The sequence below is a fragment of the Zalophus californianus genome, chromosome 8, assembly GCF_009762305.2.
Source record: "Zalophus californianus isolate mZalCal1 chromosome 8, mZalCal1.pri.v2, whole genome shotgun sequence".
NCBI lineage: Eukaryota > Metazoa > Chordata > Mammalia > Carnivora > Otariidae > Zalophus > Zalophus californianus.
In genome coordinates, this window is record NC_045602.1 from 43910815 (window position 1) to 43930516 (window position 19702).

Sequence of the window (19702 nt, forward strand, 5' to 3'; positions counted from 1 at the left end):
AATATTTTATCCACTAGCATTGCAACCAGGGCAATAGGCAGTATTTTAGAATTGGACACAAAAAGAAATGAGCTAAGACACAGACATAGACGTGGAGGGTTAGCACAGTAGTGGATTGTGGAGGGAGAAAATCAGTGAAAACCAATGGCAAAAGCCAAATGTATTCAGATGTTGTAATGTGAGAACAGCTCCCAGATGAGCATTCAAGAAGTAAAAAGTCTAACGATTTTTCAGAACAGATTGAGGAAGTTCAGTCAAAGGTCAGTTTTGTCCCATGAATTGTTCACTGTTCTAATTCTCAGAGGCTGTGGGACAATATCAGAAGGATACAGAGGCAGCAAAACTAGGGTCACAGCATTAAGACAGTTGAGATTAAAGAAGAGGAATGGTGAGACGGAGGCTTAGGCTTTACAAATTCACAGTGAAGAACTTACAGTTTTTAAGGATCACTCATAATATACAAATAATATTTCTCAGTTCTTAATAGCTTGAGAATGGTTTTGAATCTGGAGACACATTTTCTTTCGGTTCTTTTCCTTTTTTATCTAAGAAGGTATGTGGATAAGGAGGGAGTTAATGATATTTGGATCAGGATTTCTTAGAATTTTAACCAAGAACTAGAGTTGAAATAATTTTGAAGTTTGAAATTTACCTGTGACAGCCATGACTGTGGATCATTCAAATCTTCCATCAGGAGAAAATCTGCTGTGAGAATTGTTGCTGACAGATGACACCTGCCACAATTTTAGGATCCAACAGAACGTTTTTGATAAAGCTACCCTAACCTTAACTGCTCCCAACCAATGACTGCACACGGTAAGGAGGCTAGAGATGGGCAGTCCCTGCCCAGAGCAGGTCTCCCCTGATGAGAAGCTTTGTTTTGGGGGCTCTCGATAAACCTGGCCAAGACTTTGTCTCCATCCATGGTCCTCCCTCTTTTCCTTCTCTTTTCCAGGGCCAGACTGCATTGTCATCCAAAGGCTCTGCTTGAATGCTCCTGCTTCTTTCGTCATTACAGTCAGAAATGTTTCCCCCAATAAATCTCCTGAACTTTAAATCTGTCTTAACATCTTACCTTTTGGGAGACCCAAACTGACACATTAACTCATTTATAAAAATACTGAAAACAGATCTGAGGAACTGTGTTTAATAAACGGATATGTCTGTGCTCCACATCTGAAACCTTCGAGGTCATGGCACCTCTATCTACGAGGAGGCAGGAAGAAACCACATTGATCCAGAGAGGTCTCAAAAACTTCCTTGGTCTTTTCTTAGAAAAAAGGAGACACAATAACTCACATCCATATAAGTAGATGTATCTAGGACCCTCTTGTAACAGCCTGGATTATCTACAGAGTGATTCCAATTAATTTGGAACAAGTCAGTGATGATTGATTGCATTTTTAATCTTCTCTCTTTTTTCTTTATATCTACTGGTTAAACACAGGTATTAGAATATTATTTTTGCTTTATTTGTCTATAAGTAAATTAGTGATTGTTTTAGATATCTTCACAAACATCTTCATATTAATTTCCTTTTTATAAGGCCAATTCCTTTTGTTCTTTTAGTGGTGAAAATTCTTTATGTTCAAAAATTCACTTAAATATTGTGTCAGAAAATTTGGCAAGGAAAGGCACTCTACTTCCTACATGCAATTAAAAGTATGTTATACCCCAAAGTCTGAAACTACAAATAATAAATCCTAGTAGTAAACATTATAATTTCTTGATACTTCAGTAAACAAGTCAGACATTATCAAAAAGAGCTTACACAGTCAATGAACAAACATATTAACAGCATTAATTGTGATGATTAATATATATTATAGTTAGTAGAGTGGGCCTGGATGCTTATCTAACCATTTGGAGGGGATATAAAAAAGTCTTAGTTTTAAGGAGGATATATTTGGAATTGAGATGGCATCTTAGAACCAAAGACAAATACCAGGCAATACACTATGAACATACCCCAGTATTGCACCATATCAGATAACTAATGTCATGTTCTGGGAGATTCCAATTACCTTTAGACCCATTATTACTGCTACTCTTAATGCTTCATCAGGAATACATTTTTTTCCCCTTCAAGTTTATTTTCAATTTTGTTACTGTATTCTTCAGTTCCCTTTATTGAGCACCAACCAGGTATGAAGTCTTGTGGATATCAACAACAACTAAATGAATAAGATACAGTTTCTGACCTCTGAGATCTAATATTATGATTTTTAAATATATCATAGAGTATACGTCCCCTGTGAAAAAGCAAATAGTTCTATAACTACAGACAAAGGAGATGTGTTATTGCCTCTTTAACCAAAGTGACAGTATAATGTATTATTTAGATTGAGACACTTTTGAGAATGAAAGGAAGAGCCATTAATTATTATTCTGGGTCAAAGGGCATTCCCTGGGACTGACCAGATAATTCAGGATATTTAATCATCCATCTGAAACCAAATTTTCTGGAATGCATCTTTTTCTCCAAAGTATCATATGTACTCTGCTCAGTATCCACAGTTCTTAAGGTTGGCAGATTCACCTCAAACTGAGATAGGAGAAGATCAGGCCTAGGTATTGGTGCTTAAGTAGTATCCTCCTGAAAGTATGGGGAGAAGTTAAACTCATCTGTCTTGTTAGTATCACTTCTATGAAGTGTCTAACATATGTGACTGACATATGTTGGACATGTGATTTGTTATTTTGTCACATCAGTGATTTCATTACATGAGTGATTAGTTATTTTATTCCTATTCTATATTATTTTATTAGATACATATTCAGTGGTGAGACACCAAAAGGTAACCTACCAGCAATTTCAATATGGTTAAAATTTATTTACTTATTACTTTCATTCTCAAAGAATAGAGATAATAAATCTTTGGGCTGATCTACACTTGTCGCCAATTGAGAGATCCAGTGTGATCAATTTCCCCTCAGAGACCTAAGTAACAGCATGAATGAAAAAGCACCTTTTATGACAATTTCAACCCTCACCAAAATGCCTCTCACTTGAATTCCACCAGACTTTACAGTATTCTTTTGTACCTTTTAAAACTTATCTTCATGTGTTTCTTCCCAATTTAAATACAAGCTCACTTAGGTCAGTAATAGGACTCAGGGCTCACATAAAATCTTTCCTCTCTAAATAGTATTTTTGCTCCACATGTGGACATTTAATTCTTTCCTTGACTATAAATAGTCAAAGTTTATAACTTACCATAGCTGTTCATAAATTGAAGCTTTGGTCTGAGTTGCATCATTCATATTATTTCTCAGAACTAAGTCCACATAAAGTCAATTTTTACATTCAGATGAGCAAGAAGGGTTTCTTTCCACATGCTGAATAGTTACTTTACTGCTGTGGTTCTATGCCTTAATTACAACTGAATGTGTAAGATGAATATTATCTTAAGTTCCCTAATAGCAACCATGATAGCACAAACACTGGGTGAATTGTGGCAGCCCTGAAAGTGTACACTTGGCTCTCTTTTCAAAAAACAATTTATTATTCAACTGCAATGTAGTTAGCTGACAGCTTGTAGCCGTGAGTGCATTTAGGATCCACCTCAGCTTCTGGGTTACGGCCATGTATTTCTGGGGCAGCTCCCAGACAGTGCGGTAGTGTATCTTGGATCTTTCTGTCTACATTGAAATTCTTCTAATAGGCAATCTCTTTTCTGGAGGCCCCCAGTTGAGTTGGCTAAGACATTGTGAGATCCGTATTACTCCTGCCCAACCCTGCTTTCTCCCTTCTGTTATCTTTCACAGGCATTAATCTCCAATAAATCTCTCCACTCTCAACTTCATCTCAGCACGTGTTTTCTAATAGCCCCAACTAAAACACAAACTATCTGTGTCTTATGTCTGGTGCCATCAGTTCTTGATAAATTATTTCAGTGTCTACTATGTAATCGTTTTTCAATAAGCATGCTCTTGGATTATTTATCCCTAAGCTTTTTTGGACCATAATCCTCACAGGGAGTTTTATGAAGGCTGTAGGCCATCTGTCTTAGAAAGCCCTCACATAAAAATGAAAATTGATATGCATTGTTAGGGGTTCATGGCGTCATGTTTTAAAGTTGGCCAGTGGGCCTCATGCAATAAGAATCGTTCTCTAGGGTACCTGGGTGGCTCAGTCTTAAGCATCCGCCTTCATCTCAGGTCATGATCTCAGGGTCCTGGGATAGAGCCCTGCATCAGTCTCCCTGCTCAGCAGTGAGTCTATTTCTCCCTCTTCCTCTAGCATTCTACCTGTTTGAGCTTGCTCTCTCTCATTCTCTCTCTCTCAAATATAAATAAATAATCTTAAAAAATATCAGTCTCTAAAAGGAAACTTCAGATTTTATGTGGTTTGGAATACAGAGGAGTTGAGGGCTTCTCACTTGGTAACCATGCCTTTAGAGTTTAAATTGCCTGGTGTGTTAAGTATCTGTTCAATATCCTATTTGTTGGTCAGAAATTTTCAGTGGCTCCATATTGTGCACATATAGGAAAAATTATTTTTTCTTGTCAGCCATAATTTACTTTATATAAGGCCAGCCAGTGTTTCTTGCCTGTCACACCCTTTATGTTACTCTTCTTCAGTCATGCCAGACTCCTCACAAGTCCCTTTCCATACTTGGAATTCCCCAACTTCTAAATCTTTTCTCATACTAATACCTATTCATGGACTTCAGTTTATACCACCTCCTCCCATTTCTATCTATCAATTCCTATTCATTTTTTTAGAAGAATTTCTTTTCTTTTTTTAAGATTTTATTTATTTATTTGAAAGAGAGAACAAGCAGGAGGCAGGGGCAGAGGGAGAGTGAGGAGCAGACTTCCCGCTGAGCAGGGAGCCTGATGCGGGGCTTGATCCCAGGACCCTGAGATCATGACCTGAGCTGAAGGCAGATGCTTATCTGACTGAGCCACCCAGGTGCCTGTCCTATTAATTTTTTTTTTTTAAGATCAAATGCAATCCATCCTTCTTCCTATGGCTTTCCTAGAATTTACACATCAATATGATATTCTCCCAATTTATCCAGTTTTTGTATATTAAAAAAGAAAAAAGTGGAAGGCATCTCACCCAGTGTTCATCTCCACAAATAGGTTATATTGAATTTCTTTTGCCAGTATTTACTATTTCCCTATCCCCCAGAAAAAGGAGAAGGTCAAGAACACAGAATTGGAGTACATTAGCTGCTTAGGACCGCAAACAAATGACATACCTCTACTTCTTCTATTACTTTTTTTCCTGCTAGTGTTTTCTCAGTAATTTTGACTATGAAATGGTCTTTTTTAACAACAAGCCAAGGAAAAGTAAGAAGAATTGCACACTAGGCACCTCATGGAAAAATAATTTTATTATATAGGGAGACATTACCATACATAAAGGCATATATGTTGTTACATTTTGCTTCACTGTTTTTCATTTTGCCTACAAGGAAGTAATCTTACTGAAGAAAGGATTCCAGAAAATCACTTTAAGTTTTTATAACATAACGAAAGAAGTTTCAGAAAGAAGTAGAGGTATGCCCATAACCCCGTCTCATAATAAATTCATGTACAAGATAGTGTAAAACTAGGTCCATTTTATTGACTATTCCATGTCAAGAGGAAACTGTGTAATCGATATTTGGGGCTCAATGAGAATGAACTTATCATATCCTCTCCTAAGTACAGTTTTATTAAGATATTAAAGGAAGAAAAAGTGAAGGTTCTGGATAGGGAAAGAATGGGCAAGCAGAAAGAATGGAGAGAAGAAGAGTGGGAAGGAGGAAAAGAAAGAAAATAAGGGATAAAGGGAAATTCTAGCTGTGAAAATAGGTGGATGAAAATGAGAGCAGAGTGAGAAGAATGCAAATATTGATGACTATACATTTTTCCTAATTAATGTAGATATTCTTATATTCTAAATCCAAAAGAGCTGAAAATTTCATCAAGTTCCACTCAGGCAATAGAGGACCAAGAAAAACTTTCACGTCAAGAGCAATCAAAAAAGCTTAATAAGAAAAAGAACATGTTTAAAATCACTAGAGAGTTTCTAAGGTGGTAGGAATGCACAGGATAAAGATCTCAAAGAATAGAGAAGTCAGGTGACTTAATCTTGGAATTTGGGCTCTTTTCTTTCTGGGTAACTGGCAATTATGTAAGCAAAAGTGGTGGTTGAAAAGCTGAAATGCTGAATTAACTTTCAATAATCCCAGGACTAGAGAGCTAAATTGTAGTTAAAGAGAGACCCTGGTAAACACCTCAAGCTTTTAGTTAGAACCAAATGTGCTGTCTTCCAGGACTTATGGTAAAACAAAATAAACAACCCAGGAAAGAATGAGCACATCTCTGTAAAATCTTAACTCTTGGAAAGTATAAGTGATCTGCCCTAGAAAAACTGCCTGCCAGAAGTAACATTTAATTCTCAATGGAAAATAAACTCATGTAGTATTTTGCTTACAGTTTTTAAAAGAAAATGTCCAACATTTAATCAACAATAACCAGGCCTAGCAAAAGAAAATAAGTAACCAACTGCAAAAGAAATAATATAATACAAGCAGACCAAGAGTGTGGAACATTCTTAAAACATTAAATGTATACCTACCATAGGACTCTACCATTCCACTCCTATAGATGAATTTGCATTTTCTAGAATTTTATGTGAATGGAATTCTATAGTATGTACTCTTTTTCATTTGACTACTTTTACTCAGTATTAATTATTTTGAGACTCTTTTATACCACTAAGTGTGTGTAATCCATTTCTTTTATTGATGAGTTTAATGTTTCACATTTTTTTATACATTTGTGCATGTATTAATATACCACACTTGTTTATACATTAAACTGCTAAGAGGCATTTGATGGTTTCCAGGTTTTATCTATTATAAATAAAGCTGCTATGAATATCTGTGGAAAAATATTCATAGAGTATAAACTTTCATTCTCTTGGATAAATAGTTAGGAGTGGCATGGCTAGATCATCAGGATATCTATTCTCTCCACTTTTAGTCAACATAGTATTGGAAGTCCTAGCTACCATAATAAGGCAAGAAAAGGAAATTAAAGCATACATATCAGAAAGAAAGAAATTGAACTGTTCTTAATTGCAATGACATGATGGTCTATATAGAAAAATCCCAAAGAATCTACAAAAAACTCCTAGAAAAAATAAGTTCAGAAGTTTGTAGTATACCAAATCATCATAGAAACTTGTGTTTCAGGGCACCTGGGTGGCTCAGTCATTAAGCATCTGCTTTCAGCTCAGGTCATGATCCCAGGGTTCTGGGATTGAGCCCGGAGTCGAGCTCCCTGCTCAGCAAGAAGCATGCTTCCTCTCACCCTCCCCCTGCTTGTGTTCCCTCTCTCGCTGTTTCTCTCTGTCAAATAAATAAATCTTTAGAAAAAAGAAAGAAAATAAAAGAAAACTTGTGTTTCTACATACTAGTAATAAACACTGGAAACCAAAATTAAAAATAAAGTATGATTTACCAAAAAAATAAAATCCAAGAAATCTAAGAAGATGTAAGCTGAAAACTTCAAAAGGCCTTATTATGGTGGCTAGGATTTCCAGTATTATTTTGACTACAAGTGAAGTTCTCTGTCTCTAGTTTCTGGCAGGTTTTTTTTTTTTTAAGATTTTATTTATTTATTTGAGAGAGAGAGAGAGCATGAGCAGGGGGAGGAGCAGAGGGAGAGAGAGAAGCAGACTCCTGCTGAGCAGGGAGCCCAATGTGGGGCTCAATCCCAGGACTCTAGGATCATGACCTGAGCTGAAGGCAATGCTTAATGGACTGAACCACCCAGGCACCCCAGTTTCTGACAGTTTTTATCAGGAGTGGATATTGAATTTAGCCAAATGCTTTCTTCTGTATCAATTGACAGGACCATGTGATTTTTTTGTCTTTATTGTGTTAATGGGATGCTGTGCAATTGATTGATTTTTAACAAATGATCTAATCTTTAATCACTAAATTATATATATATATATATATATATATATATATATTTAAAGAGTTTATTTATTCATTTGAGAGAGAGAGACCGAGAGAGAGCACAGAGGGAGGAGAAGTAGACTCCCCGCTGAGTAGGAAACCCAGTATAGGGCTCTATCCCAGGACCCAGAGATCATGATCTGAGCCAAAGGCAGATGTTTAACCATCTGAGCCACCCTTGTGTCCCTATTTGTTAATATTTTGTTGAAGAGTTTTTATCTATATTTACAAGTGATCTTGTTCTATAGTGGCTTTTGTTTGTTGTAGTGTCATTGACTGGTTTAATGACTAGTGTAATACGGGCCTCATAAAATGATTTCAGAAGTATGAGAAATGTTTTTTCTGCTAGTTTCTACAAAAGATTATTTAGAATTAGTGTTAATCCTTTTTTAAACATTTAGTAGAATTCTTTGAAATCATCTGGGCCTAGAGATCTTTTTCAGGAGTTTTTGTTTTTTTTGTTTTGTTTTGTTTTACTAATGAATTAAATGTTTTAATAGTTACAAGGACATTTAAATTATGTATTTCATATTGACTGAGCTAGTTTATGCATTTACAGGAATTGGTTTATTTCATCCACATTGTCTAATTTATCCTTAGAGAGTTGTTCATAATATTCCCTTATTATCCTTTTGATGTCTGAAGTGTCTATGGTAATATTTTGTATTACATTTTTGATATTAGTTATTTATGTCTTCTTGCTCTCTCTTTTTTTCTTTGTCAGTTATGCTAGAAGTTTTCCAATTTTATCTATTCTTTCAAATAAGCAGCTTTTTGTTTCATTGATTTCATATATTATTTTTCAATTTCATTAAATTCTACATTTATTTCATTTCATATTTTTTCCTTGATTTGAGTTTTTATTACTCTTTTCCTAATTTCTTTTTTTAAATTTTATTATGTTATGTTAATCACCATACATTACATCATTAGTTTTTGATATAGTTAGAGCTTAGATAATTAATTTAAGACCTATTTTTTTCTACTGTAGGCATTTGGTACTACAGACTTTTTTCTCAGTACTGTTTTAAGTGTGTCCCACAAATTTTTATATATTTCCATTTGTATTGACTTCAGTGTAATTGTTTTATGTTGCTGTAGACTTCCACTTTCATCAGTGGATTATTTAAAAGTATATTGTTTACTTTCCAGATGTTGGAGATTTCTGGTAGATCTTTCTATTTTTATTTAATCTGACAATTTCTGCCTTTTAATGGGAATGTTTAGATAATTATATTTAATATGATTATTATTTTTTAAAGATTTTATTTATTTATTTGACAGAGAGAGGGAACACAGCAGGGGCAGTGGGAGAGGGAGAAGCAGGCTTCCCGTGGAGCAGGGAACCCAATGTAGGGCTCAATCCCAGGACCCTGGGATCATGACCTGAGCTGAAGGCAGACACTTAAAGACTGAGCCACCCAGGTGCCCCTAATATGATTATTGATATGCTCAGGTTTAAATCTGTCATTGTTCTATTTATTTTCCATTTATCCCATCTGTCTTTTCCTTCCTTTTTCCTATTTCCTTTCCTTCTTTTGATTGAACACTATTATCGTAATTTTCTTTATAGGATTACTAGGTATAATTCTTTATTATTTTAGCAGTTGCTCTAAGGTTTAGAATATACATCTTTAACTTATAGGTATAGTAACTTATTATACTTTCCTCCTGGTCTTTGTGCTATTGTTTTCATACAGTTGTGTGTATATATATATATATATATATATATATATATCTTATAAACTACACAGCAAATTATTATTATTATTTTAAAAGAGATTTTAAATGTAAGAAAAATATCTCACGTTTTTACTCATGTAGTTACTATCTCTCATGTTCATCATTTCTTCTGCAATATCTAGAATGCCATTAATTGCAACCAGTGGATTTTTACCTTTGATTTTACAATTTTCATATTCAGAAATTCAAATTTTTATATTTTTATATTGTCCATGTCTCTATTTAGTTTTTAACACATAAAATGTAGTTGTAGTAATTGTTCTAATTTCCTTTTCTACTAATTGTAACATCTCTATTAGTTCTGGTATGGTTTCAGTTGATCAATTTGTCTACCATGTTGGGTCATATTTTTCTGCCTTTTTGTGTACTTTAAATTTTTTTATTGGATGCTAGATATGAATTTTATCTTGTAGGTATGGATTTTTTTGTATTTCTATAAATGTACTTAGGTTTTGATTTAGGATACAATTAAGTTATTTGGAATCCATTTGATCTTTTCAGGTTTCTTTTTAAAGTTTTGTTAAGTGAGAACAGAGCAGCATTTAATCTAGCATTAATTATTCCCCATTACTGAGGCAAGTATCTTCTGAGCATTCTACCCAATGATCCATTGATTGTGATGTTTTCCAGCCTGGCTTACAGGAACAGGAAATATTCCTATCTTTCTGACTTCTGATTAATGTTTCCTCTAATCAGTTGGCCTGGATCTTTCCTTAGCTTCTTATTATTTCTTTATATGTATGCACTGATCAGTATTTAAATGAGTTACTTTGTCCTACCCAGGGTCTCAGTTTAAAAGTCCCCTGAGAGAAGTTCCATAGTCTGTGAACTCTCTCAAGATAGTAATCTGTGACAATTGAAAACCTCACCCTATTTGTTTTGCATACCTTAGGAATCATTCTCTTTAATGACCCGGTGTCTAGTGTCTTGGTAATTATTTTTTCATATTTAGATTTTTTTTTTGTTACATGCAATAGAGTAAATCTTGTCCCTGTTGTTTCATCTTGAAAAGAAATCAGAGTCCTTTGCTTTAATTATTCTTACCCATACCTCATACCATATAAAGAAATCAATGTTTTTTGTTGATTTTTAAAAAAAATTTTCGCCTTGTATTGTCTATATTAATTAGTATACTTATTTTTTAAAAGATTGAGACACTCTGTGGACATAGAAAAAGAAGCTATGAAATCCACATCAGTGTAGAACTTCTAATATAATAGAGAAGACATAGAGAATAACAAAAGTGGTATGACCCGTTTTCTGACTTATTTAACAAATATGAATAAAATACCTTTAAAAGAAGTGCTTTGGAATAACAGAAACTAGATAAATAAGGTCACTGTTTTCTAGAAACAGCTTATTTAAATAAATAACAGCTATATGAAAGACTTTTTAGGTGAGGGGTAAGCAAAATGTTAGCTTTCAAAGAAAAGAAATGCCATTATAGTTGAATTGATCAAGGAAATAGACATTTAATAGAAGAGGTGGGTAGATAAGAAGCCATGAGCAAAAACGTGTCTGAGGAGGAATTAAGGTGATTTGGGGTCAGAAATGGATGTAATATCATATCAAAGATTTTGGACTAGAAATTATGCAAATAAATGTGTAAATAAATGGATCGATCAGAAGCACATATACAAAAATTAAAGGGTTTTATCTCAAATGTAATGGTTGGAGTTTTACAAGCTTAATCCAGTTGAGCTTCAGTGGGAAGCTGATTTGATATAGGATTGATAAAAAGAGGAGATTTTGACAGAGAACAACAGAAAGGGCATTCGGGAAATGAGAGTTAGAATTCACAAATGATGATGTAGAATTACAAAACCAAAAATAGTTACAGAGTTTGGACGCCTGGGTGGCTCAGTCGTTAAGCGTCTGCCTTTGGCTCAGGTCACAATCCCAGAGTCCTGGAATCGAGTCCCATATCGGGCTCCCTGCTCGGCAGGAAGCCTGCTTCTCCCTCTTTCACTCTCCCTGCTTATGTTCCTGCTCTCGTGCTCTCTCTCTCTCTGTCAAATAAATAAATAAATAAAATCTTTAAAAAAAATAATTACAGAGTTTGGAAATAGCAAAAAAAAATATCTAATTAAAGCAGAGACACAAGGTAAAAATACACATGAGATTAATCAATCAAGAACTATTAATTGAATGACAGCTACATATTTAGCACTTGGCAAGGTGTGCTCTGGGATATAAATGTGTCCTCATCAATTTTATTCAAGAATTATTGATGCTTATGATGTGCAAGATAGAACTTGTTCAAAGAGCTTAAATCAAGACCAGTAAAGAGGGGTATAAATAATTCAGAGACAGAAGCATTTTAAAGTAATATCAGCTAGGTCCAACTGAGAAGTGGGAATAAATGGTGCTGGGGGTACTTAGAGAGTGGTGCTGGGGGCATTTTGCTTAATATTTCCAAGCTTCAGTAATTTCTGTTTATCAACTATAAAAATGAGTAAAAATGACTTTATCATTCTCCTAAATGTTGATAATAATAATATTAACACTATCTATACCCTATCTTGCTTGAGGGTTAAATGAAATGACTGGTATAAAGCTTTTGTGAGTGCAGTGTTTCGAACACACATCACTGCCATAATTTTATTCCCTTGGCACCAAGTGGAATGATATTTTAGGTTGTATTTTCTCCCAAAATAGAAAAGCCAAACAGAAACATATACCTGCTCAGCTATAGAGGAATTGTTCTCTTAATTATGGTATAATCACTCAATGTAGTAATATAATTTTTACATTATAATTATAATTAAATTATATTATTCTATAATTATGCAGCCATTAAAAATCACATATCTACTGGCTATATAACAACATGGGCAAAAGCCCAAAATGTGGAGCCAGAACAAAAAGTGGAGTACAATAGGGTTCTTTAACCCATATCAATGTTTTTATGATCTAACAGTAAAAGTTAGTAAACTAGAAAGTAAAATAACATTAACCGTGATTCTATTCAGATGAAAACTTTGTGGGTAATTTTTTTATTCTTAAATATTATTTTTATTTTCCAAATTATATTATTCAATAAATCTGCATTACTTTTAACATAAAAAAGAATACAGTAAGTATCATTATTTTAAATGAATACTACTTGCCCACACCATGCAGCTTGAGAAAAGCATCAGAAATATAATTCTGTGTTGTTTCTACCATCTTCACTGCTAAACTTACACATCACTTTCACTCTTCATTCACAGGTAGTCACTTAGTTCTAGTACATACTTTAAAATGCATCTGCAGGTGTAATTGAGCAAAAAAGACAATATATGTTCATTTAAGCAAACAATACAATGTACTCAAGAAGTATGCAAAGTATCCAAAAATCTACTAATGGCATTGTATCACAATAGGCTTGGAAGCTGTGTAAACTCACTTCTCTGATCTACCCTTTAAACTAATTAATTAGAATTCTTGCTGACATATGTTCATATCGAGGACCACATGTTCACTGTTAATATTCTCACAATAGCTAGTCACAAAGAGTTTCTCACCTGTCTCTCCAGGTTAGGCCACAAGAGAAAGAAAGTTGAATTCCACAGTTTCCAGGTGTGTGTGAGGCAAAGCTAAAATTAGCCACTCAAATACAAGATTATTAGGAAAATTTAGAAAGTAGCAATCTATAAAAGAGAGATGAATTAAAGATGCATTTATTAAAGACATGGTTTTTGAAATTGTTCTTGTTCAAAAATATCCATATTGTATTTGAACACTGTCTAAGTGAATGAAAAGATCTGCATTTTTCTGTTAGGTAAAAAGAGAAATCATTTGAGTTCTTTCTTCTTTACACCTATCCATCAGTGTTTAATGAGCAAATGTCATGTAGCAAGAACAGTTTAAGTACTATTAGTTCTATTAATGTATTTGTGAACTAAGTGTTCATATTTCTCATTAACCTTTTAGTTTCTCTCATTATATAATAAAGTCTTCTAATATCCCAGTATTTGTTTTGTAACCGTGTTTCAGGAAGAAACTATAGTATATTATTCACAAATATTTCCTAAAATTTTAGAACTCTATCTATTTACAAAGTTCTTCCCAGAGAGAGGAATTCCTCATATCTCTTGTTCTCAGTGATGTTATGAGTGACACATTGAAAAAAAAAAAAAGCCCCAATTAAATGAGTTTTGTAAATACGGGGCTAAAAATTGGCTAAATTGTTTCTGGTTTTTGTTTTTTTGTTGTTCATGCCTATCAGAACTTTAATTAGTTAACATTCATCTTGAATATCTAAGAGGAAATTGTAGTAAGCAGGTTTTCTCATATATATTTGACCACTTTGCTGCAAATCCCTCACCTTATTTTATAATTTAATCGATATTATTGATATATTATAAGGTGCATCCACTTGAGTTTTGCCAAATGTACACAACTATGCACCACCATAATCAAGAATAGAACATTTCTTACTTACAAAAATGTTCTCTGGTGCCCCTTTCAGGTCAAATGACTCTAGCCATCCATGAATACCTTGGGCAACTCCTGTTTTGTTTTTTTGTCATATAGATTAGTTTTACTTTTTTTGTGGTTAAATAGAAACAGAACTATACATTGTGTACTCTTATGTGTAGTTTTGTTCCCCCAGCATGTTTTTGGGATTCATCCATACTTACCTTTATTAACAATTCCTTCCTTTTTATTACTAAGTGGTAATTTATTACATAGATATACCACAGTTTGCTAGCCTGTCACCTGCTGATGGGCATTTAAGCTGTTTTGAGGTTATAACTTTTATGAATGAAGGTACCATGTACATTTGGGTATTAAGACATTATGTGGAAACATATTTTTTTTCTTGAATAGACACCTAGAAGTGAAATTTCTGGGTCTTGTGGTGAATTTATGTTCATGTTTATATTTTTTGGCACTTTAATACTTGACATGATGTGATTGTTTATGTATACTCTGGGTTCTGTTACATTGTTCTGAAAAATATTGATGGTTGCTTTAGCAGGCAGTTAATTTGATTAGACACAAATTTAAAAATCTCATGCCTCTGGTGTATGACAGCTAAAATCTCAATTCTTTAAGACTTATTTCCAAAGAGTTTTGTTTTGCCTTCTACAACTGTGATTCATAGATGAACTAGAAATTTGGGCTGGGTTTAAACACAGAAATAGGAGTAACTATTCTCTTGCTTTCTTATTTCTGATGTTTCCTTTGCATACTTCTGCAGCCAGTCTACTTCCTCTGGTTCTTCCAGGCAGAACTGGTATTTCTGTGAGATATCTAGCTGTCTGACACTGAAGACTTTGAGATTATCTCTGTCCTTGGGATAAAGTTATAGAGAAGGGAAACTTATTCCATGCTTGTCACTTGTTCTAAGCTTTGACTCCCTCCTTAAAACTGCCTTTTCCCTTCAGTTTCCATGCTCTTAAGGTGCTTCTGGAATTTTAAAATATTTGTGGGAATATTGGCTTACTAAAATGTCATACTTTCATACCTATAGGGAGGATTTTTAAAATGCAACTTCTTTAAAGCTTCATATAAGGCTATATTGATTTTCTTTTTCCTCTTGAAAATTCACTTTTGATAGTTTCTGGTTTTTTAAGGACTTTTTCTATTTTATCTAAATTTATTATCAAAATGTTGTTGAAAACACTTCCCTTTTATCCATTTAATATTTATAGCAGTGGTTTTCAACTGGGAGTGACTTTGCCCCCCAGGAGACATTTGGCAATGTTTGGAAACATTTGTGATGGTCAGGACTTGGGTTGCTACTGGCATCTAGTAAATAGAGGGCAGAGATGCTGCTAAACACCTTAAAATGCACAAAACAGCATTGCCACAACAGATAATTTTCTGGTACAAAATACCAATAGAGCCAAAGTTAATAGGATCTGATGTGATATTCCCTCTTTGATTCCCAATATGATTAGATTGTTATTTTATTTGTTTATGATCAATCTAGCTAAAATTCATCAATTGTATTGCTCATTTGAATGAACAAGTTTTGGTTTCATTGAATTCTATTGTCATTTGCTTTCTAGTTCATTGAATTCCATCCTTATTGTTTTCTCTTCCACTTACTTCAAGTTAAATTTGCCCTTCTTTTTCTACCTTTTATGGTAGAAGCTTACATAATTAATTTTAGATCTTTCCTTTTCTAATATTAACCTTTAAAACCACATATTTCCCTGTAAGCCCTGTTGTAGCTGCATCTCACATATTTTTTCATTCAATTCAAAATATTTTCTGATTTCTCTTGTGATAATTGTTTTGGCCAACAGATCATGAAGAAGAATGCTATTTAATTTCCAAATATTTGGGGAATTTCTAAAATATTTTGTTGGTTGAGTTCTAGCATAGTCTATTCAGAGAACCTACTATATATGATTTCTATGCTATCAGAGATATACTCTATGATTTCAGTCTTTTAAACTTATTGAAAATAATATGAAAATAATAATTCTCTTGGGCGTGTGAAGTGTTCTATAAAATGTCAATTAGGTCAAATAATTGATAGGTTTGCTCCACTTTTTTATATTCTTATTTTCTTTCTTTTATAACTTACTAAGGGAGTAGAGTTGAAACCCCAACTATAATTGGAGACTTGTCTATCTCTATTTTTTTTAAAGGTTTTATTTATTTATTTCAGAGAGAGAGAGAATGAGAGATAGAGAGCACGAGAGGGAAGAGGGTCAGAGGGTGAAGCAGACTCCCCGTGGAGCAGGGAGCCCGATGCGGGACTCGATCCCGGGACTCCAGGATCATGACCTGAGCCGAAGGCAGTCGCTTAACCAACTGAGCCACCCAGGCGCCCTTGTCTATCTCTATTTTTAATTCTGTTAGTTTTTTGCATGTATTTGAATCTCTGTAATTGTTTCTTAAACATTTAGAATTGTTGTCTTCTTGTTGAATTGACCCTTATCATTGCTAGATTGTCCTTTTATCCCTGGTAATATTTCTTTTTCTGAAATCTGCTTTGTCAGATATCAATATAACCTCTGCATCTTTCTCTTTTTCCATTCTTTTACCTTAAACTTAGTTTTATCTTCATATTTACAATGACTTGTCTGTAGACAGATTAAAGTTCTATTTTACTTTTGTATTCATTGTGAGAATCTCTTCCTTATATTTGTACCATTTATGTTTAAGGCAGTTATCGGTGTTGTTGGTTTTTAGAGATCAAAGTTTTTAATTGTTTTTAAATCACCATAATGCTTTTTGTTTTTGTCATCTGACTTTTGTTCTTTTATCCTCCTTATCCTGATATCTTTTGGAGTAATTGTGTATTTTTTTAAGATTACAATTTAATCATCACTATTAGTTTATTTGGTATATATTCTAATTAATGGTTACTCTGTGGTTTACATTATGCATCTTTAACTTATCAAAGTCTACCTTTAAATAATATACCACTTCACATACATAAAACTTTATAATAATATACTTCCATTCCTCCCAGTTAGTAATCAGTTATTTACTTGTTGGTAGTGGAAAAGCAAGTCTCATAGAGGTTACATCCTTATGGATTGAAGCAGATTTTGTTTCTCTTTTTTATGGCTCCTTATTCACAAACACCAATTAATTTTACAATGCTACCTAACTTTTCTTTTAATGCTTTAGCCCTTATTCTATTGTTTCAGAGAGTGCCATCTTATACTCTCCAAACCAAGTGAATTTATAAGCTCTCATTTCAAGAAGTTACCATTAATATATTTCCAGATATCTGCAAGTTTTATATAATAAGATCCACTAAATATAATATTTAAAATATAGCAAGGTGATTTGTGGAGATTTTAATATTCTGTAACCTTTGTATTTGCATGTTATTCTAGAAATCACATGTTCTACTGGCATTGAGAATTTGGAGGTATAACTTCATATCCCCAAAGGGATATAAGCATATACACCTTGCATATATTCTACTTTAGTTGATGATTCCTAAATTTACTAGAAGAAGGAAGCCCTCACCTGTTTCAATTCTGTTAACCTGCCATAGCATTCAACTACATTAAGGAATGAGCACAGGTTTTTAAAACTAGGAAAAACATCCTATTTATTGAATGTTGTTTACTTCAAACTGAAGAAAGAGTTTTGGTTTAAAACTATGTAAAATTGGACAGTGCATGATGATAATGACGGAAGTTCTCAGTAGGCTAAATAATGACTGCTTCATTTAGCAGTTTTGTTGGCCACATAGACCTACTGAGAACTCCTGACGATACCATCATTCAGTGTCAAATATACACATTTTGCTACATCCCATTCAGTGGGTTCTCAGCTACATTCTTAAAATTACTGTGCAAAAAGAAAGTCAGGACAGGAATCTTTGAATCTGCTACCATCACAGGAGCTTTGATTTTGTTTACTTCCAGTACAGTGGCCAACTGTAGAATGACTGTTAATAATTGGAGCTAATAGCAAAAATCTTATTTCTATGCCAACACTAAATATAATTAAATCAATTTTATAAAATATTTGAAAGATATATAACAAAGAGCCATATACAGAATATGTAAAGAATTTATAGGAACCTGGGGTGCCTCGGTGGTGCAGTTGGTTAAACGACTGACTTGGTTTTGGCTCACGTCCTGATCTCAGGAGGGTCGTGAGATTGAGCCCTGAGTCAGGCTCTGTGCTCAGTCGAAAGTCTGCTTGTGATTCTCTCTCTCTCCCGCTGCCCCTTCCATTCGTATTCTCTCTCTCTCAAATAAATAAATAAATCTTTTTTAAAAAAGGATTTATAGAAATCAAAAAAATGTAAAAAAACCCAGAAATTGAACAAAGGATAAAAACAGAAATTTTGCAATAAAAAACATAAATGATGTAAATTTATCATGGTGATCGAAGAAATGCGAATTAAAATAGTAAGCAATATCAGTTTTCCCTCAGTAGATCAACAAACTTTTAAAAAAGAAACTGTATTATCAAATACATGGGAAATGGTTATCTTCATCCATTGTGCTTTAGAAAATAGTTTGTTATAGCTTTTTTTAAGGGCAATTTGGCATTATAAAGCCAAGTGAAAAATTGAATTCTGTGTTCCCTGGATGGTTTGTCCAAAGGGAAAAAAATGTCAGGTGCAAATGAGGTGACACAAACTATAAGGAAGATTTTAAATGAAGACTGACCAACGTCTTGTTTAGTTAAAAGGGAAAAATAATAAAAAATCAAACTTAGAGCATCAAAGATTTCAGTTATTGAATGATTTATAGATACAAACAGTATCCAACAATTGCACTTCTGGCCCAGTTCTGGAAAACTACCACCTGGGCTTATATACCCTGACCCCATCTCTTTTTACCAGATTGGCCTTGCTCTTACTACTTATCATGTCTGAACTGCAGTCTTTTTATCTATAAAATGGACTACCTTACTCTTATGGTTATTGTAAAGACTAAATGAGACACAAAATGGTTAACATAGAGCTTGACACATAATGAGCATTAAATATATGTTAATTATCATCATTATTGTTAATATCCTATAGTAATGTTCATTCTGTGCATAAAGTTATATGTGTAAAGATGCCTCTTGAATCATTGCTTATTATTTGAAAAATGTTAACAAACTAAGTGACCATGAATAGGTCAATAGGTACATAAATGACCATACATCTGTGAAATGTTTCTTAAAATACCACGCAGTCATTTTTTTAAAAAGTGAGTTTTTAAGTGAAAACATCAAGTCGCAAAACAAAATATGTAGTATAAAGAGGATGTTTATATGAAAAAATGTTTGTATTCATACATAACTTATATGTAGTGCATAAAGAATCATCAGGAAGGGTATGCCTCAAACTGTAAACACTAGTTAGCTGTAGACAAAGGAGGAATGAAATGGTGGTTTAATATCAGGCTTTATACCCTTCAACATAATGAAAATCCATTCATATATCATTTGTGTAATTAAGAAACAAAATAAGCCCAACATTCCTGAGCACTACTACTGCTCTCTCCTCTTGGTTTTCTGATGCTCAGATTGCTTTTGCTTGGGTCATAAACCTCAGCTCGTGTTATGTGCCTCACCCTTGT

The 19702-nt window shown here is 33.7% G+C and overlaps 1 long non-coding RNA gene across 1 annotated transcript in view; it reads left to right on the plus strand.

Annotated features, from left to right (window-relative positions):
* The first annotated feature begins 342 nt into the window (after positions 1-342).
* Positions 343-19702, plus strand: part of LOC113936896 — a 29195-nt gene continuing 9835 nt past the window's right edge. The window contains exons 1-2 of the long non-coding RNA XR_003524407.1: positions 343-553; positions 695-816. This is a non-coding gene — a long non-coding RNA (uncharacterized LOC113936896). The remainder of the gene's footprint in view (positions 554-694; positions 817-19702) is intronic.